This window comes from Castor canadensis, chromosome 2, assembly GCF_047511655.1.
Source record: "Castor canadensis chromosome 2, mCasCan1.hap1v2, whole genome shotgun sequence".
Taxonomy (NCBI): Eukaryota; Metazoa; Chordata; class Mammalia; order Rodentia; family Castoridae; genus Castor; species Castor canadensis.
Window position 1 is genome coordinate 99044414 of NC_133387.1, and position 16297 is coordinate 99060710.

A 16297-nucleotide genomic window follows, 5' to 3' on the forward strand; every position below is an offset into this window, starting at 1 on the left:
ATTTTGTCTGGTTCTCTTGCTTTAGTTGCTAGCATCTTGGAAAACCCCACTAAAAGATACGGGCTCAGCACTCAGGAATCTCAAGACTTGCTAGCAGAATTAGTTAGCTGAACTTCTCAACAAACCACAGGGAGGTGACAGTGATCAAATCTGAGTGCTTTATGCAATTACTCTCATACTACCAGGTGAAGTAAGGTGAAATGAGTAGCTTGGTGGGTCTCTGTGTGGGTGCATTTCTGGGGAAGGTTTATTAAGTCGGCAAAAATTGCTCTCAGATCTAGAATAGGCCCTGTTAGGCGAGGAAGAGGACTCTGGCAGTTGTCAAAGTTATTACCTTTAGTTTTGTGAACAAAATGGAAGTAGATTTACAAGAGTTATTCATGTAATATAAGAACTTTTGATATTTATGTATATATATATTATATAGTTATATATCTGCATATACATACATGCACACACATATATGTACGCACATGTATATATTAGATAGATGATAGATTAGATTAAATAATGAATAAAGGTCACCCATACTAGTAGGCTATTTACAGGGTTCTAAAATTGGTATTAAATTTGATTCTACATGATAATAATGAGGACAATTAAATCTTTTAGATTCTTACATATATGGCACTATTATAACTGATTTACATGTTTTAACTCACTTAATAAATGTGAAAAAGAAGGCCTTAAGGATGTTCTCCCTGAAGAGAGCATCCATCAGTGGTCATACTCATGTTCTCTCTGCTCTGTCACGTTCAGTGTGTCCAAGTGCTCCCCTGCCATTTTTGCTGTGAGCACTACTCTTAGATTGTTTGCCTAAACTCACAGGCATTAGAGCTTTGGGGATCTTTAAAGAATAAATAAAGGCTAAAACATGTCAGGGAAAGAAAGACCCTAATCTAATCATTTCGACCTTTGCAAATGTTCTAGAAATAGCAAGATTCCCAAAGCCTGAACACTATTGGCAAAATCCTCAGCAGTCTCCTCAGACTGCCCTTGCAGGGGTGCAGTGCATTTTCTCACCTGTTAAAAGTCCTAAGAATATGCACTTTTGTAACAGAAGGACTTGTAGGGTCCTCTCTACTCCAACAAGTATGTCTATTTGGTTCTTTTAAAATGTTAAATTTTAAGTCATAAAATTGCTAATGAGGTAGGTCAGAGCAATTCTCCCAAACACCACTGCTGAAAAAAGAAAAGAGAAAACAAAATGTACTTGGAGTTCACCACTGAGAGGACCATAATCTAGTGTACAAGAAAACAATTCACACACTGTTGAGACCAGTGTGTATAAACTATAATTTATCAAAAACTCCTGAAAAAGGTCTGAAAATGAGTGGTGTTCATTTCCAATTGTGTTCCATATTCTTGAACAAATGAAAAGAAGTATGAGAGTTATACAAAATGTATATACTTTTCTGAGCTCTACAGATGGAAGAGGTCTCTGAATTTTGTTTACTGTCTCAGTCTCATATACTTATCTGGCCAGAACAGTTATCTCATATTGAGTTCTAGCTACCTGGTGACTGGCGACTCTCTCCCACATAATATCCTATAATATCCTTGAGGATATCTTAGTCATTGCTTCTCCAGTGGTTACTACTATAGTGACTACTACTCATAGTGCCTACTGTACAGGAGTTGCACAAGAAATATCTTTTTAATAGATATTCTCTCACCTGCCAATCTTCAAGTTCTGTGAGAGAGGAACTGATTATATCTGCTTTTTTATTACTCATAGTACCAAAAATAATCTTCAAAGATTGCCACCATTCCATTCTTCACTCCATCTATATTCCCATGAGTCTCTTTCCACTGAGATTTACATGTGTTAACTCACTTAGTATGTGTGAATCAGAAGGCCTGAAGTACGTTCTGTCTGAAGAAGACATTATGTCAGTGGGCACACTCATCTGGAACATGAGCTGGTCTTGAGAACTCCTATGTTTTTAACCTTTATATTTTAAATAATTTTAGATGTAGAAGAAATTACAAAAATGATGCAAAGAAATCCCATGTGTTATTCATCCAGTTTTCACTAATGTTAACATTTTATACAACCAAGGTATAATTATGTAAGTCAGAAAATTAACAATGCCATAATACTATTGACTAATCTATAGACATTACTCAAATGTTATCAGGCAGAATTCTAAGACTTTCTTCAAGATTCTTACCCCTGATGTATGCACTCTCTCTCTCAGTTGTACAATAAGACAATCTAAAAGATTCTATGGAAGGATTTGTAGATAAGATTAAGATCAAAAATCAGTTGACCTTAAAATAAGAAGATCATTTTGTGAGTTGTTTAGGTATGGGTCTAGATATTACATTAGGCCACCCATTTGAAGCACATAGAGGATGTGACTTTGTATGAAGTCTCCATTGCTGGAGAGAATCACATGGCAAGAAAACACTGGTGGATTCTGGGAGCTGAGAGGAGCCTCCAACTGACAGCCATCCGGAAAGCAGGGACCTCAGTACTATAACTACACAGAACTCAACTCTGTTAATAACCTGAACAAATTTGGAAGTGTATTCATTCCGTGACCCTCCAGACAGGAGCTCAAGCAAACTAATACCTTGATTTCTGTCTTTAATAAAGATGTCAGTCATACTATGCTGAACTTCTGATCTTTGGAGCTATAAGCTAATAAATTGATATTATTTTAAGCCTCTATGCTTTGTATATGAATATACCCATTGCTACCCTTCTTCTGGTTCAGGATGCCTTCCCATATTCCATGTCACATTTAATTGTCAGTTTTTTTAGTTCCCCAATTTTCCTTTGTTTTGTGATCATGAAACTTTTGAAGGGTATTTCACAGGTATTTTGTAAAATATCCCTCAATTTGATTTTGTAAGGAATGCTCTCATTATTAGATCAAGGTTATGCATTTGTGGTAAGAGATTTCAGAGACAGTTTTATATCTTCTCAGCATATTCTAACAGGGAGTATTTAATGTTCTTGTGTATTATATTACTACTCATGTTAACTTTGATTGTTTTCTTAGGATTATATCTACCAAGTTCCAGGCCCCTCCTCTGTAAAGTTTCTGTTTTTCTTCTGAGTTTTTTATTTGATAAATATGTTGTATTAGTTTCCTTTGGACAAGTTATAAAATGAACTTATAAAATTTATTTAAAAATTATAAAATTATATCACAAACTTGGTGGCTTCAAATACAGGGCTTCAATCTCTTATAGTTCAGAGGTCCAAAGTCTAAAATAAAATATCACCCAACTTGAAATGACAGCATCAGGAAGGCTGTGCTCCCTGTAGGGTCTCCAAGAATGAATCCCCTTCCTCACATTTTCCAGCATCTTGAGCTACATTCTTTCTATTCCTTGGCTAACAGCCATTACTCTATTTCAAACCCAGTTGTGTAACATCTTCCTTCTGTGACTCTGCATGCCTGTTCTTGTGTTGCATGATCTTTTGTGGGCCATCAAATTTCCCTTTGTCTTTCCCTTGTAAGTCTTGTGGTTCTATTTCAGACCCACCCACACTATCCAAAATAATCTCTCCATCTCAAGACCATTAACTTATCACATTAATAAAGTCTCTGCCACATAGAATGACATTTATGGGTTGTGGGGATTAGAACATGTTATCTTTTGAGGTAGCAATTTTCTAGCATATATGGAATCATACAAATACTGTGTTTTGTGTTATAATTTTACTCATGAAATTTTGTACCTGCTATTGATTCTTGCCTGAAATACTTATTTGTGTTCTGCTATTTTTTCCTCTCCTAAATTTATTGACTGTAATTCTAGTGGGAGTAAGCATTGTCCATTCTCTTCTATATGTTTATTTATTCAATTACATATTTAAAAATTTTTTATTTATTTTTATTTTTTGGTGGTACTAGGGTTTTGGGCCTTGGACTTGTTAGGAAAGGGCTCTACCACCTGAGTTATGACCCCAGTCCTTGATTGCTTTCTTAGTTATTTTTCAGAGCATCTCACGTTTTTGCCCAAGGCACACTGTGATTTTCTCAATCTTCATCTCCTAACTGGGATTATAGGCATGACCAATGTGCTTGAATCAATTATTTACTTATGTCAATAAGAAGCAATGCATATTTATTTTATGGGTTGTGATCCATTGTATTCATTGTTTTGTTGCTAAATTTTTACAAATTTGGCCACCATGAGCATCTTCAAGGTGACTCATATGCCCTTTCTGAGCACTTCCTTGCTTTCTATCAACAGAAAATGTTCAGGAGCATATTATATTTTCCTGTCACATCTTTAGAATTAAGCATTTCTCCAAAAAAGCACTTTTTCCATTTTACTGGAGAAGGATGTTTAGAAATCAATATCTATGTTAGATATGCTCATTGTTCCTGGAATGTCTTTGTTACATGGCCCTCTCTGCAGACCAGGGAGAAAATAAATGTACATGAACAGATTTGTATTTATTTTTATATGTATCTATTTAATCTGTTTTTAAAATTATATGCAAATTCTACTTTAAGAGGCCTGGAATCTTCCTCTTCTCTCAGAAATCAACCACTAGGTTAGAAGTCTAGCCTTCATCCTGAAGAAACCCATGTTACCCTATGGAGAGAGAGTCACTGGAAGGAGCACCAACACATTACACATATGACTGAGGATGAGGCTTTCTGGAATCTCCATCTCTCCCTCCTGAACAACCAGGTGAAAACAACTGAGTAAGTGACCTCAGTCAATGCCACATGGAACTGAAGAACTACCCAGTTAAGCCTTGTCCAAATTTTTGACTGACATAGATAGATGTTTGAATTCACTAAGTTCTTAGGTGGTTTTTATATGTGGCAATACATAATTATCTAATTTAGAGAAGCTTTTCAGTGAATATTTGGTGAATATAGTTTAATGTTTTCATGGAATCTTTGGTGACATAAGTAGGAAATAATATGCTAAATGGCTTTGTAACTAATTTTTCTATTGTATGAAGGCCAACAAAATCTTGGTGTTGAAAGTTCTGCTGAGATAGATTTTCTTACTGTTGTCACTAAAGAATGGAGTATTTTGAATTATTTTGAGGTTGTCATGCTTCAGGACCAATATTTCAACCAGATGCAAATCCTTTGCCATCTTCAGATAAAATCCAAGGGCACTTATAATAAGAATTCCTATCTAGGAGGAGTTCAAATTATTGAGTGGTTTCTATGTTAGGCAACTTTTATGGAGGTCCTTAATGAGTCTCAATTTCTTTCAGTCACAAGCCTCAACATCTCTACTCTGTCAAGCCTTGTGTGGAAGCATAATTAAGAATAATGAGCAGTGTTGCCTGCTGTATGTTAACCTCTTTTGTGGAACTCGGAATAGAAATTAAAGTAGGAATGGTGAAGCTGGTGGTACAGGTATAGAACACAATGACTAATGAGAAACCTTAGCAATGGGCCCTCGGAATAACTCTGTCTTTATAGTCTATTCCTGGCAAGTAGTTCTATGGGGTGAGGGGACAAATGTTTCCCACAGGGGACTTTTGAGTGTAATTTTTGTTTTTTGTGACAGGAAATAGCATGGAAGAAGAGGGTAGGGGGAAAGAGTTTTGCAGAGGTGAGAGAAATTGATAAATATTCCATGGTACACAATACAGCTCTCACATTAAGGGATTATTCAGCCTGTACTGTCAATACTAATGCTGTTGAGAAATATTATTCCAGAGGATGCTGATACCTGAAGTGAAAGAGTAAATGGTCACTTCTATATTTTTATATTATGTAAGTTTAGGGGAGGAAAAAGATAGACTTATTGAGATAAAACATGATATAAAATTAAGGTTACAATTTTTTTTGCAGTGCTAAGGTTTGAACTCAGGGCCTTCACCTTGAATGCTCCATCAGCCTTTTTACTGTGAAAGGTTTTTTGAGATAGGATCTCGTGAACTATTTGCCTAGGCTGGGTTTGAACCACAATCCTCCTGATCGTTGCCTCCTGATTAGGATTACAAGTGTGAGCCACTGGTGCCCGATTTACAACTGTTTTTTTGATGGAAAATTTTGTTTTAACCACTTTGACCTCTCATGAAATTCTTGTTTTAATGTTTTGCAATGAGTATGCTTCTAAAGTGGAAGAAACAAAACATTCTATTACTAGTTATCCATTGTTCTTCACATTTTCAGGTACATTAAGGATTTAAATTAAATTATAGGAGAGATGTTAGACCTTAATATAACCAGAGATCTGTAACCTATACAAGTGACACTGGCCAGGTCACAAGTATCTCTTGGCTTTGGGATTACTTGGTAGACAAAGGGGTTCTGATGAGATAATTTCCAGGATCCTTATTTTGACTTCATCCATTCTATAGTTCTTTCATTTAGGGTCACACTGTAAATCCAATGAGAATGGCATAAGTATAGACAAAACTGATGGACAGTTTAGGGCAATAATATTTAAAGGAGAAAGATACTTTAAATAAAGAATTTGCAGTACTACTTTTGGGTGTCTAGCAATCCAGAGTTGTAGGCTGATAGAATGTTTACAAAGTAAACAAACCTAGAGTGAGATGATCTACACATTTCTTGACACATCTGTCTATCTCTTTGATGCATCTTGAAGATGTCAGAGCTAAACTGTTGAACAGTTTAGCCTTTCAGGTAAAGACTAGCTGATACTGTCACAGCTATAGCCTCAGAGGAACTCAGCTGACCCCTTGATCAATGCATCCCCAGTAGTGTCCCCTACTCTCCTGAAAAACTGCAGATCTGGAAGTGACAGGGTCTTCTTTATAACATAGAGCTATTGAGGGAGAACCTGAAGGCATAAAAACAAGAATAAATACATGTGCAAAGCATTAATCAACATTTGCAATTCTTCCCAATTATTCTGACAAGTTTCAAGTTAGGACCAAAAAACTCACCAACAAGGTTCCCATTGGAAAAAATTACTTTGCCAAAGGAAATGGTATTTCAAAGAATTAAATGGAAAAATAGTATTTAAAGGTCATGCGATAGAATTTAACCCCAAATGATGACTTTTTCTTGACCCTGTCAACTCCATAGACCTAAGCAAGTTACACCTAGAAAATATGCAACAGGAAGGGCATCTGGGAACCAGACTTCTGTGCTGGTTTGTTGATTTTACTCCATTATCAGGGCATGGCCAGGCTCCCAAGTCCACCCACTACTTTCACATTCTTTTCCATGTGCACACCACCATTTCAGCCCATGCCCTTCTTGCTTCCTCTCTGTCTCGCCCTTTTGGGCAATCCTGTGCTTTTCTTTCAAATCCAGTTCAAAAAGTCCACATCTTGTAGGACTTTTGGAAATTCATTCAAGTCCATTTGGGTTATAACTGATTATTTCTCCACTCTGTTCAATACTTAAGGCTGACTTAATTTTTTCTATCAACATCATTGTTGAAAATTTTGTGTTTATTAGGCTTTGGATGTACAGAGATGATTGGAACTTGGAACTTGAGCTAGGGAGGCAAGTAACTTAAGCAAACTTGCTAAGTAATAACGCATCTTATTACATGAGAAATGTCAGTGCTATTGGAGTTCACAGATGGGAATAACTCTGTAATCCAGTATGTTTGGGAGAGTAATTATATCAGAAATGAGTTTTTACCTTCAAAGAAAAGTGAGACTTGTATAAATGGAGACAGGAGGTGTGTTAAATGTAGGGAAGATTGAACTGTGGAAGCAGGAAAGACACTGGCACATTTGGAAATAGAGATCTTAAATAAACAAAATTAAAGAGAACATTTGAGTAGTAAAAGAGGACCATTGTTTTGGCAAAAGATTGGAAGGCTAGGGAGGAGCAGATTTGAGAGGATAGTTGGAGGTCTTGGAAATTGAGCAGGTGGTTTTTCCATAAGCACTGTGAAGTCACAGGAGGCTTTTCACCAAAGAAACCACATGCCCCATGTTGCACTTTAGGAAGATTGCTCTTACAGTTGTGTATACAGTAGACAGCAGTGGAGAAGAACTGGGCCCAAAAAGCTAACTTTCATGAGACACCAGAGCCTTCTATGTTGCTTTGTAAAATTTTGTTCTATATGTCTGTGTTTAATTAGCTTAACCAGATATAAATGCCCCATGAGCTAGAGATAGTCTTTTCCTAGCTTATGGCATGTCCCTTCTTACGTACACAGTGCTTGGGATTAAGTAACTATTAGTGAGTAACTGTTGTAAATAGCACTCTAAAATATTCATCAGGCTAAACTGCTCCAAATGAGTTCTAAACATATAGCATTGATATTGTATTCTCTAGGGCCAAGAGCTCCAAGTCATTGAGGTCAGATCAATCAAGTTCAATCTGAAAATTCTGAGTTCTGTTAGAAGATGAGACAGGAGCCTGAGAAGCCATTGCTACACATTTTAGAGCTGTAAAAACTTACTACCTCATCATGCTTCAAGATTCATCCTTCTCTGGATGAATATGTATTTATACAAGGTCATGGTAGTGGTTTTAGTTAGCACATGGGAGAAATTGACGTGAAGTCTAAAAAACTCTGTGGCCATCTGTCTGCCTGCTCCTTGGAAAGTATCAGTCCCTATTACAGATTCAGGCTGAGCCCATATGTCAATCTGCAAAACAGTGCTGCAGTTAATTATGGGATTCTCCCTGGTCAGTTTAGTCATGGCCAATTAAAATGGCTCTAACAATTTCCCTGGGCTCTGAATTCTAGATTGTCTTGCTGTACTATTTAACACTTTACTATTCACATGTTTTATTTTTAGAGAGAGACTGGAAATTTCTTCAGGGTAGTGCTTCTGTGTTATGCTTCTTTTGTATTCACTTAGCATCTGACACAAAATAGAAAATGAGTTAGTGTTCAGTAAATAATTATTGGACTGTTGATAAAACTAACTGTCTCAGAAATTTGGAAGTTTATTCTTCAGTGGTAGAGATGCTTTTGTGGTTTGAATCTGAAAGTCTTGAGGATTTGTGAGAGGTGTTTCCTTATGTCTAAAGTTTCAAACATGGCAGAAAGAAAGAACATAAAAGGAACAGAATCCTGTTATTCCCTTTTACCCCTGGCGTTAATGAAGTCATATCTTTCATCTTAGGCCAGTTCCTCTAACTTATCATCCTCACTTTCCTATCCACAATAAAAGTGGATATTGTCTTCATCCTCACTTCTCAAGTGAACATTCCTAAGGTCGTACAGCCATGTATCCTTGGGAAGTCTGATTCCAGAACCTAAACTCTTACATCTTAGTCTGATTTCATGGAAAAAGCAGAAGGATCATACTCATTTGGGCATGTTGAAGTTTTTAACACATTAAAAAAGGGGATTATGTGTATTTAATAAGTTGAAGTTATAGCTAAGCTACTAAATGCCACCCATGACTTAAAAGTCTATTATGAAAGTTGTTGAATTTGGCCTCTTTCCTTCTATCAGGCTGAGGCTCTATTTCAGAAGAAAAGAACGCTTCACCACCAATCAGAGGTTCCTCTCCAAATTCTTTATGGGTTGTCTCAGGCTTGTGGAAGGTGATGGCGAAGCCCTTTGTGGGTGGGTTAGCAAAATGCCATGCTGGATAAATGTGTCTATGTGTGTCCCTTCTGGGGCTGCCACACCTAACATGCTGCTCAGTGCCACAGTCCCTTGTCTGTGCACCCACTGCTGAGGAGGGGCCTGTGTAGGCATGAGCCATTCCTGGATCCCACCTGATCTGCACCCTTGGGATCAGCCATTGCTCCCCTAGAATTAACAAAAGCTTTTCTCCAAAATTCACATGGGTTTTTTTTTTTTTCTCTTAGAGCCTGGATGAGGTTCAAAAGCATTTAAGGTTGAGATCTACTTAGGGTTTTTTGAAGAACATTTTTTACATGTGTATTATATGTGTATATTTTTATATGTGTATTATCACTTTAACCCAATAGATGCTTCCTGTAGTTGAAGGATCAGCTCGGATGAAGTTTCTCTTCAAAATTTGGCTTATTATCAAAACATCAAATAATCTTTAGATATAATGAACAATTTAGAAAGAGATTCCTAAAAATATCTTTCATGTTATACCCAAATGTCTATATCTGTGTGTGTTTACTGAAAATTACATGGATTTCAAGTTCATTCTTAAATATTTCCCCACAATCATTATCAAATAGATTACAAGCTCTTTGATAAGAATCTTTTTAGACTTAGCCAATGTGAAAGTAAATTTGACATTTTTTTGGCATTTTCAATAATGTATTACCGGTCATTAATGTATAGTGAGTGGGAAGTATGTGTTAGTGAAGGTTTTTTTCAACAAGTAAACCTTTCCTTTTTATAAAAAAAATCCCAACATAGCTCTCATTCGAAAACCATATAGTCCAAACTTCCTAAACCAAAATGACAACAGAAACTTCTATGGAGCATTTACTTCACTGTGAGGGAAACTTTGATTTTCTGTTTTCTTTCTTTCTTTCATCTTTATTTTTTGGTGGTACTACAAATTGAGCTCAGCACCTTGCGCTTGCTAAACAAATGCTCTAACACTTGAGCCACACTTCAAGTTATTTTGCTTTTCAGATACCACCTCATGCTACTACCTGTCTACTCACTTTGGACCATGATCCTCCTACCTCTGTCCCCTGAATAGCTGAGATTATAGGCTGCAGTACCACTTCAGACCCTTCTGTTTCATGTGTAAATCTTAACTTGTATAAACCAAGAGATGACTATAATATTTGTTAGTTCTAAAAATACAAAAGCCTGCCTTAATTATTAGACATTTGATGATTTACAATGTATGATGCTGAATCTTCTAATGATTTATATTTCTGGAGTAAGGTTATCACATTAAACTGTACCTGCATATGTGCATATGCACATGTCATGTATTTTGGAAAATACACGGTGACAAACTAGAGATGATGAAAACACTGACACTTTAAACAAAGCTCTGGTGTTCCACTGTTCCTTCAAATCAATACTACTCCGCCCTTCTCTTATCCACTTACTTTCATTCCCATTTCCATGTCCCTAAAGCTTCCTTCACCTTCACATTAGTGAAAAGCATCCTATTTCCTTTATTTCTTTTGTGTTTCCTCCTCCTCCACTTCCTCCTATTCTTCCTTCTTCCTTTTTTCTCCTTTCTAACTGAGGTAGAAAAAGGATTGGAACTGAATGTTAATTTCCAATAGCCTTTCTTTATCTCTAATTTTTTCATAGGATCTTATTCTTGTTTTATTGATTTCATTTTGTTTCAAATCTTTTTCTTTTAAAACATGTTATCCTTTCTTTCCTAATGATTTATGTGTTCTCTGGTGTCATTTTTTTGTGTTTCTCTCTGGCATGCTGCAGGCTTTCCTCAAGTACATGGTGATCCCTAGCAGGCGGTTCATTCATATTTAATAAGGGAGCAATGGTAACCTGTGAGTATTCCTCTGTGGGCAGAGCTGATTATCTGGTAGACTTCACTTTAGGGTGCACACAGTAAGAATGGACCATCATGCCAGAAAGCTGCTATCATCTGGAGTGCTTCACCTTTTGGCACAAGTGCCTACCTTAGCTGCCCTAGATTTTCCTAGCATGTTTTATTTCATTTGTTTAAAGAGAAAGAAAGCCTGCCAACTGTCACCAGTTGAAGGTAGACCGTGTGTTGGGGCTCACTCTGTGTAGACTTTTCGACAGGAGGATGTAGTATTCGATGTTGCTGCATAAACTTTCACTTATCCCTCTCTGTCTGCTCCACACTACCCCAGATCATGGCCCTTTTCAAGGATCTACCACCCATATTTGAGAATAAAGCTTTCCAAACATTTCTTCCTAAATTATCATTCACCCAACTATTGAAATCTTCCAGAAATCTCAGAATTTTCTTGTCTGCTGATGACTTCCATACTGTCATGTTTTTTTCTAAATGCCATTTCATTTGTTTGCTATAATTTAAAATTATTGATTAGAAACATTCTATAACACATATAAAATTTGAAGACTTGGTATGGTGGCTCAGGCCTCTAATGCTAGCACTCAGATTGAGGCAAGAGAATTGTGAGGTTGAAGCCAGCTTGGGATACATAGCAAAATCCTGTCTTAAAAAGTAACAAAGCACAGCAAAACAAAATAACAACAACAAAAAATCCCGTCCTATAAAATTAGAGATAATGGTGCAATTATCTCTGTGTGCTTGTTACTCAGCTTTAATAATTATCGATATTTTGTGAACACTTTCTCTATCCTTTAACTTTTTTCTTGTAATGGTTAAAAGCAAATCCAGACATCATGTTATTTGTCCCATTGGTACATCAACATACATCAGTAAGTCAGAACTACATAGATATGAGTATTCCCATACCAAAACAAAATGAACTTCTTAGTATTTCATAATATAGGAACATTAACAAATTGTTTGAATTGCCTCAAAAGTGACATTTTACAGTTTGAACTGAGGCCCAATCATGAACCACAGAATGTTTTCAATGTTTCAGATTTCTCTTACTCTGTAACACTTCTTGTTCATGTTTTTTTCACTCTATATTAAATTTACCTGCTTTGTTTTAAAAACAAATGACCCCAAATCTCAATGGTTATAACAAAAATAGTTAAAAAGTTATTATTATGGATCCCATTGCACACTGACATTTGGCAGTGGTTTGGCCTCTCTGTGTATGTCTTGTTATTCTGGGACTCAATGTCTATCAGGACTTCTGTGGGCAAGGTAAAAAAGCAAGAAAACTGATGGTGGCATAGTTGACCAAGCTCTGTCCTGACCTGGCATGGTCTCTTCTACTCATTTGCCATTGGTCAAAACAAATGACATCAGTGTGGCAGAAATGCACACTGTCTCCTGTCAGTATGTCCAGTCAAAGGGCAGGAGGCATGGATGTAAAGTCTTCTTACAGGAAGAGTGAACAAATTGAGCAATAATGCAATCCACTGAACATGCCCTTGATCAATTACAAAAACTGAGACATTTGTTCTATAGACTCACATTTTGAATTTGGCTGATTGCTTTCTTCTAGTAGTATTTGATTTATGCTTTCACGTCCCATATTTCCTGAACACTGATATTTAGTTCTAACGGAATGATTAAATTGGCTTCAATTTTTTTCTCACCAACACTACTTCATGGTTTGGGTTATGTGATCCCTTATTACCCCTCTAAGCCCAGAAGATAGCAGATCAACCCATTCATACTAATGTTCAGGTTGATCAGTGAGTCTAGTTGATAATAGTTTATTCCTCTATTGTAAAGTTCCCCATCAACTTCTGAGCTTATGATCTTAGCACCCAGTAATAATTACTGTCTTGGTCTATTATTTCATTAGGACTACAAAATTATATTTTCCTCTGAATATTAACATTTATCTTCATTTATTAGATAAGAGCAGTAAGCTATGATGAAACTGTCATTTTGAATCACAACCATTGTCTTTATTTTATATTTTTGAATCTGAGCAAAATTTCATTTGAAAACATTTTATTAAAAACAGTTTAAAAATCACTGGGCAGAGAATCTCTTGGGTACCCTCCAGCTTTAACGGCTTATGATTCAGTGACTTGGGCTGAACCGATGTTTCATGACAGGACAAAGCACTACAGATGATAGAGTGAAGTTCAGTTGTGATTGTAGAACTGTAGCCAGTTAGTCTCCCTCTGTGCTTGAAGAGAATGGACTGTAAGGAAATCATGGAAGATCTCTTGGGTAACAGCTTTTCTTTTTGTAAAGTAAGTGAGAATGACCCTCAATTTTTGTCATTGGAATCTGTGAAGAATGATTATTAGGCCAAGTTGTACAAATATGTACCTCACACTAATGTGGGATATAAAACTGGGATTCCAAACCATAATAAAACATAATCTCTCTCTGTCCCTTCTCCTACACTGTTAGGCCTTCAGCTTTCTCTAAAGTAACCTGCAACTGTCCCCACATTCTTACAGAATAGTAAACTGTTCCCATATGTTTTCAGAAACATGGAGGCACCATCATTAAGTTCCTCTCACAACCCATCACCCAAAGTGTCAGTTTCTTTGAAACCATAATTTACTATGGCTGTAGAAGCCAGCTCTGCTATGTTCTCTATGCTTCCAGTGTGCTCAATCTGCTCTCATCTCCTTTGAAATGGGAATAACACCTCACCTTCAGATTTGTGTTTCATTTCATTATATGACTACAAATGCAGTCCTCTTGGGTACTCAACAATTTACAAAGATTGGGTCCTAGTCAAACATCTCCTTCAAGTTGAGCCCATTGTCTCCTCTCTTAAGGTTCAGGCATACATGACAAGGTTTGGAAGAATAGACTATCTGAGTGATAGCCACATTATTGCATATCAAGTCTTCCTTTTATTGCTTTGGCTGGGACTTGTAGGTGGCTCATGCCCTGATATAAAAGAGGACATTGTTGGGTCCTTTCTTAACATGATAATTGCAGGCCAAGTAAAGCAACAGGCTGGGAGATAGTTCCAGATCTCATTTCCAGTATTGAAACACAGTGGCATCCTTCCTCATGTGGAAGTTGACACTGGCTTCTACAATGTTGGGTGGTTCTGGAGAGAGTCAAGATGGAACCTTGTTTATACAAGGATTGTGTTTATTCTGAAGTTGTCACTCCCACTTCAAGGAAAACAGGCTACAGAAGGAGTAGCCGGACAGACTGCTCAGCTCTGGAAAGTGGTATAATCTGAGTGAACATTCAGGGCTATTGTAGCAAAAATGCATGTACAAAAAGCATCACAGAGAAAGGTGGTTATTTGGTTTATTGAGTAAATCAACACTGGATCTAATTTTCACCTATATTCCTTGTAAAGTTCCTTATCACGTCTTTGTTTGTTTCATAGTTTCCTTTTAAATAGTCTAGGAAGTACTGAAATATCCTTATAATAGATGAGAGCAACACACTAAATCTGCCACACAGAAGGAGGTCTCTATTGAATACTAAACATCAAAACATGATCCATTGGGTTAAAAATTATGTAGAGAAACTTACCAATTTATGAAGCTTTTGAACAATAAAATATTAAAGTTGAAAGTTCCTTGAACTCTATCCCATTTTACACAAAACTTTGTTGACTTCTTTTCAGAAACTTTCAAAATGGCCAATTGTTCTATGGATCATGGGACCCTGGTGTCTGTCTCCAACTGATTGGATTCTTTTATGACCACATTGTGGAGAACACCATCTCAGCTAGCTCCTCCTATATATTTTTATCTTTTTTCCCTTATGGAAGGTAATACTCAATGGTCCCTTTAGAATGTACACTGTTTGTAGCATATATCAAGAAATGTGCATGAATGTGTGTGCACAAGCAGCTTCAAGATCCCACCATCATTAAGTGAAGATAGGCATATATGTGCTCAGCATTAGATCACACAGTAAAACTCTGAGATTGATGCATTTGTAAGTGCCTATGAAGTCTGCTATCCATGGAATTCGGGTGAAAGGAGTAAAGAAGGTCCAAGTGAACACTGGACTTTTCAAAATTGTACAGATTTAAATGATGAAACAGAACAATTAAGTAAGTCACTAATTTATTGGTTCAATTTTAAAGTAGAGATAAAGGTATGATCAGAAATGGTATCTTATCAGGTAAAACCAGATTCATATCATTTCAATTTATTCTAGAACGTGGCATTCCTGACTTGTTTGTCTTTCTGTTTAATGATACAGGCTTGTTTATTAGATATCTATCTATCTGATGAGCTACACAAGGTGAAGATCTTTCTCATGTACATTCAGAGTAAAGGAAGTATGTATCAGGTGGTCTGGGATATTGGTCCCTTCAACACACCTGTTATTTATTCCTATAGTTCACCTACCTGGGTGACTTTGAACATCTTCAAAGTTGGAGTTGGGGAACAAAAATTCAATTGGGACTCTGAGTTCCTTTTATTTCCTTATATAACTATTTATTTCATAAGACTGTCATGATAATTAAATGCATATGAAACATATAGTACAGAGGAAGGCCTTGTTAAATGTTAGCTTCTGTAATTGTTGTAAATAGTATTAAATGGGCCTTCCAGAAGTTAAGAGTGGAAATTTACTTTCCCTGCTCTAAAGTTTCAAACTGCAAATGCTTTGGATACATTTTTAATGTGAAGTATGATCTAACGTCCCATATATTTTCCTGTAAGTATAAGCCATTGATGTGGCGCCACCTCAGTCCTGCAAGAGCAGATAGACCTTGTCTACCACCTTCAGGGACTATCCCACTGAACTGGCACCCACCATGGGAGGGAGCAGGATACATAGCCACAGACATGGTCTCCAGCAAATTAAGTTGCCAGAAGCTTAAATAACAGAAACTTTCTACAATGGCAAGTTTGTTCTAGAAAGAGGAATACTATGATCATAGCTCATAAAATCAGACTGGACTTTCACATTCTCTCTTGTAATCCAAGTGAAAAAAAAATCTGTCAA